This window comes from Natator depressus, chromosome 3 (assembly GCF_965152275.1).
Source record: "Natator depressus isolate rNatDep1 chromosome 3, rNatDep2.hap1, whole genome shotgun sequence".
NCBI lineage: Eukaryota > Metazoa > Chordata > Testudines > Cheloniidae > Natator > Natator depressus.
The window spans coordinates 134,556,988-134,562,987 of NC_134236.1; the positions used below are offsets into that span (position 1 = coordinate 134,556,988).

At 47.4% G+C, this 6,000-nt stretch overlaps 1 protein-coding gene across 1 annotated transcript in view; it reads right to left on the bottom strand.

Annotated features, from left to right (window-relative positions):
• LYST (lysosomal trafficking regulator) overlaps positions 1 to 5,745 on the bottom strand; it is a 141,193-nt gene extending 135,448 nt beyond the window's left edge. Inside the window, exon 1 of the mRNA XM_074948886.1 lies at positions 5,308 to 5,745. The gene's annotated coding sequence lies outside the window, so the exon portion shown is untranslated. The remainder of the gene's footprint in view (positions 1 to 5,307) is intronic.
• Between the last annotated feature and the right edge of the window lie 255 nt (positions 5,746 to 6,000).

Sequence of the window (6,000 nt, forward strand, 5' to 3'; positions counted from 1 at the left end):
CCTGCAAGGAGGCCCTAGAAATGAGTCTGCCTTCTTCCACCAAGGTATTAAATTCGGCACGAGAGTCTGGTGGTAATAAGTCAGCAAATTTGGCCATCGCTCTGCAGGCGTTAAAAGGAGTACCTACTAATGATGGCCTGCTGGTTTGAAATGCATAGCTGGAAACCACCAGTGGAATACACTTTTGTCCCGAACAAGTCCACCAATGTGATATGGCCGTGAAAAAAGCTAATGCAGTCTTGGGATGCATCAGGAGAGGTATTTCCAGTAGAGATAAGGAGGTGATGGTACCGTTATACAACGCACTGGTGAGACCTCATCTGGAATACTGTGTGCAGTTCTGGTCTCCCATGTTTAAGAAGGATGAATTCAAACGGGAACAGGTACAGAGGGGGGCTACTAGGATGATCCGAGGAATGGCAAACCTGTCTTATGAAAGGAGACTCAAAGAGCTGGGCTTGTTTAGCCTAACCAAAAGAAGGCTGAGGGGAGATATGATTGCTCTCTATAAATATATCAGAGGGATAAATACCAGCGAGGGAGAGGAATTATTTAAGCTCAGTACCAATGTGGACACAAGAACAAATGGAGATAAACTAGCCATCAGGAAGTTTAGACTTGAAATAAGATGAAGGTTTCTAACCATCAGAGGAGTGAAGTTCTGGAACAGCCTTCCAAGGGGAGCAGTGGGGGCAAAAGACATATCTGGATTCAAGACTAAGCTTGATAAGGTTATGGAGGGGATGGTATGATGGGATAGTCAAACATCAATTAATTGCCAAAATTAGGCTATTAGCAGTAAATATGCCCAATGGCCTGTGATGGGACGTTAGATGGGGTGGGATCTGAGTATTACAGAGAATTCTTTCCTGGTTGTCTGGCTGGTGAGTCTTGCTCACATGCTCAGAGTTTAGCTGATCGTCATATTTGGGGTCGGGAAGGAATTTTCCTCCAGGGCAGATTGGCAGAGGCCCTGGGGGTATTTTGCCTTCCTCTGCAGTATGGGGCACAGGTCACTTGCTGGAGGATTCTCTGCACCTCGAAGTCTTTAAACCATGATTTGAGGACTTCGATAGCTCAGACAGAGGTTAGGGGTTTGTTACGGGAGAGGGTGGGTGAGAGTCTGTGGCCTGCGTTGTGCTGGAGGTCAGACTAGACTATCATAATGTTTCCTTCTGACCTTAAAGTTTATGATTCTATGATCTTTTCACCTCCTGATTTTAAGAGGAGCATTCCTGAAACCCCTGACACTCCCTTTGATTTGTGGCATCCACCACCAAAGAGTTGGGCAGAGAATGAGAATAGAGATGCTCATATCCCTTTGAGGGAACAAAATAGGGTCTCTCATTTCTCTTAGCTGTAGGGGGCAAAGAGGCCAGAGTCTGCCACAAAGCTTTTGTGGTCTCATTTATAGTCTTAATGAGTGGGAGCGCAATATCCGAGGGCCCAGAGGGGGCAAGGATGTCCACAATGGGATCAGCATCCTCTACCAGTTCTCTGCCTGGAACCCCAGGTTCTGGGCCACCCTGCGCAACATCTGTTGTGGGACCCTGCTATTCTCCAAGGCCGGGGTCATTGAAGTGCCAGCAATGGCCTCATCTGGGGAGGACCAGGACGAGAGCACCAGCACATGGCCTTGGTCCCTACCCTCGCAGCCAAGAGGGTCATGCTGTTCGTTGGGTTGCACCGGAGGAGGCTGCATGTGTTGCCAAGATCTAGCCCTCCTGCTGCTGGACATATCTGAGTGATAGGACTCCACCTCAGACTCTGAGATCTCCGAAAAGGAAGACCACGGAGGAGTGGTACTGGGCAGTGCCTGGCCTCTGGAGATTGGTGCAGTCCCCCTACGTGGGCAGCCGGCACCAGGGAGTGGCTCTGTGGAGATGGGAAGCAGTGCGACGTCATCACCAGCTTGCCCCTAGATAGAATAGGAGGCTGGGTTATCACCGGTGCCTCATCTCTCCTTGGAGAAGGTGGTGCCATCAGGCGACTAAGGTCCTGCGCTGCCTCAAAAGTCTCCAGAGTGGAGGGGAGTTGAACGTCCCCGGCCATGACATCTGGACAACAGTAGTGGGCCAGACTCAACTGGACCCCTTGAGGAGTCAATGATCCCCTGGGAGGCCCTGGTCCGGAAGCAGGCTGGATGGTCTGAGGCCTCCCTGCCGCTGGCTCCTAAGGCTTAGGAGTGGGAAAGCGCCCCGTCTCCTGCCTCTTTCTTCTGGTGTACCAGGGATGAAGATCGGTGTCTGCCGGAAGTCTAATGTTTGGCACCATGTCAGTGCCAGGAGTCCTTAGCCTCCTTTCTTTGTGCCAGCTCACGCTGCGCACGGGGGACGTGTCGCTTGGCACGGGCTCCGCTGACCTGGGGTTGGACTGCGGTGGGAGGGCTGCCTCCATGAGGAGGATTCCAAGTCTCTTCTCATGATCCTTAAGGGTCCTCAGCTGAAACACCTTGAAAATGCAGCACTTGTCTTTTTGGTGACTCTTGCCGAGGCACATCAAAATAAGAAGGGTGCGGGTCACTCCTTGGCATCAATTTCCCTCAGATTTCACACAATTTGAACCCATGCCCCGGCATTGGGGAATGAAATGGGGTGGACCCCCTGTAGCCAGCCAGCCAGCCCCCCCCTCTCAGACCAGCATTGCGGAAGCCAAAACAGGGCACTTAACATGAATTCCAGCACAGCCTTTGAAGCTGAGAGAAGCACAGGTGTGCTGCTACAATGTGCCACTGGGAACATATACAACAATTGGGCTCACAGCAGGCAGAGGCGCTGTGACAGACATGGCTCTTAGCCCCTACTAAAACAGCATGATGCACACACACCAACATCCTAGGTGGGAAAATATTTACCCTAATAAAAGGAATGTCCAGTAGTTGACACTTATTGTTTCTCTCCCTTGCAAGTGTAAACTACTCTTGTGAGAGCTGGCGTCACCTAGATAGACCAGCCCCAATTTGGCACAAGAAAGGAGAAAGAGAATAAAGGAGTACAGAGGTATAAGTAGGGGACCTACAGCACCATGATTTTTGAGTGCTTTTCACTATCTATCTGCTGGTCAGATAAGTGACAGCCTCCCAAGGCTTCTGCAGCTAAGAGGGTCCCTAAGCCTTGTCCCTTATTCGTCTTTCCGCGGAATTGAGTGACCGATCCTGGCTTGGCACCGCTGGAATCGAGAGATGCAAGGAGGGTAAGAACCACCCACACCTGATCTCCTATCTTTAGTGTACACATATTTTGAAATAGAGCTCTATACTTTGTTTTCTTTCTTTGGGATTGTAGCTTCAGTTTTGTAACTTGTTTGTGTGTGTAACATCTCTACATTTAAATAAGTAGGCACTAGCAATTTTGTAACCACATGATTAGAATCTAGTTTAATAAATTTTGGTAACCATTTGTGCATAAGCCTGACTTGTTTCTCTGGTTTACTGTGAAGCAGCCAACACAATTAAAGAACCTCAGCCGTTTTGGCTGTAAAGCCTGGCCATTAGGTGAGAGTACTAAGAGCCTAGCGTTGAGTTGTGCCACCTCCACGGGGCAAACTCTTGGGGCACCTGTCAGTCAATCCTGACTGCCCGCTGCGAAGGAGCTCTGAGCTCTAGCAGTTAAAGTCACGGGTGTGGAGAGGCTCTTAGTGCTGCCATTGGGGCACCTGTCAGTCAGTGTTGACTGCCCGCTGCGAAGGAGCTCTGAGCTCTAGCAGTTAAAGTCACGGGTGGTTAGGACCTTGGGGCATCTGTCAGCCTAGCCCGGGCTGCCCGCCGCGAAGGGACAGTGCGTCCTAGCGGTTAAAGTCACGGATGGTATAAACGGGCATAGCTGGCACCTCACCAAACATCCCTGGCCATCGGCTAACACCCCCCAATGGAAACTTAGTAGTTTCTCTAACTAATAATCTAACTATATACAACTGACAGTGGGACACTGCTAAAGGTGCTTCCAAAAGCAATAGCAAGGGAAGTTCCAGCTAGCCATCACCAGTGGTAAGAAGGAACTGAGGTGGGGTTGGGTCAGCAGGGACCTGTACTGGGCACCATGAAGGCGTGACTCCAGAAGGTGCCCAGGCTGACCTTACAGATACCGCTAGGGGAAAAATCTTCCGGCTGTCGTGCATGCGGCATGCGCACACCTGATTGGAATTGACATGAACAAGAACTCAAAGAAGATCTTTCATAATATTCCCAGTTACATAATTCAGTACAGGACTATTATAATTACCTAGCTCAACTTCAATCACCACTAGTACATTTAATCACGGTTTAAATCACCACTGTTGCATTAGTGGCTTTACACTGGAATAAAATGTATGTGAAGATGAGTCATCATTAGCTGATAAAAAGCTGGATTTCTTTAACACTGCACTCAATTATTTACTTTAGAAAATATTTTTCTCTTCGTGTCATCATTTGTACCTATTATTTCTGTTCAGTGGAGTATTTTTGTCATCCCTTCCTCTGAAAATATACCATAGCAATTTTAATTAGACTGTTTGTATTTTAGTTTGGGATTTGAATTTTAAATGCTGGCTCTGTCATTTCAATAGACAAAGGACTAGAGTCACAATGCAGGATACCGGTATACTTCTGCCACTTCAAAGGAGAAATACTCCCCAGTGTATTTTTGACTTACTATATGTACAGTATTACAAGCACACTCTAATTACTGTGCTTAGTAAAGATATCTTTACAACATCTGCTGAAATGTTAAGTGAATGTTCACTTATCTTTACATTTGTTTCAAGGCATATTAAAAACTTGGTGAAAAAGCTAATCTGGAGAAGGACAAGAACAACAAATCAAGCTGGGCCAAGAGCTCCAGTTTCGAAACATGGCAGCTACTAAGTGACATTTTTCCATTCAGCAGAGGCAGGACCAGAATGATTACCCATGGGTGCAGCACAGCCTTTTCAAATGCAGCAATATAGGTTCCCTCCATTTGCTATTGCTCAGAACTTTAGAGTCAAAGCTAGAGACTAGAACTCATTAAGGAAAAATGGTTTTGATGAAAATGTCAATTAAAATGGCTTTTCTACTAAAGAAAAGCAATTCTGTTGTGGAAGAAAATTAAGTTTAATTTATTTTTCCAGTTTCTTTTAAACTTTTTATTGAAAAATTTCAGAAAACAAAATTTTGGGATTGTTTTTTTTTTTAAATATCTGTCCATGAAATTTCTAAGACTTTTTTCAACATGTCCCATTAAAAGTAATCACATTCTTCAGCTTGTTAAAGAAAGAAGCTATTAACTCTTCCACTTTCAAAGTGAGTGAATCATTCAGCCTCCCAAGTGACGTGTGTTCCAGGCGTACCTTCAGTGTAGACAGGAGCAATCCTATACAAGAACCATCCACCTCCAATTCAAGTGCATCAGCAGAAGACTAACCACATTTTGCCATTCCAAGTGCATCAGCCAATGATATTTAAGTAGCCTGGTTGACAGTCTCCGCACCACTGACATGAAGTAAAAATTACATATTTAGAAATGTTTCAGAGTAGCAGCTGTGTTAGTCTGTATTCGCAAAAAGAAAAGGAGTACTTGTGGCACCTTAGAGACTAACAAATTTATTTGAGCATAAGCTTTTGTGAGCTACAGCTCACTTCATCGGATGCATTCAGTGGAAAATACAGTGGGGAGATTTATATACATAGAAGACATGAAACAATGGGAATGTAGCAATAACAAACAAGCAGGGCCAGTGCAAGGATGTTTCGTGCCCTAGGCGAAAACTTCCACCTTGCACCTACCCCCTGCAAGCCCTGCAACAGCTCCCCGCTCCCCCACTCCGCCCTGAGGCGGCCCCCCCTGCAGCAGCTCCCAGCCGCCGCCCTCTCCCCTCAGCCTGGGGAGCCGCGTGCAGCAGCTCCCTGCCCCAGCTCACCTCTGCTCTGCCTCCTCCCCGAGCATGCTGCCGCCGCTCCGTTTCTCCCACCTCCCAGGCTTGCGGCTCCAATCAGTTGTTTGGCGCCGCAAGCCTGGGAGGGAGAGAAGCAGGGTGGGGCGG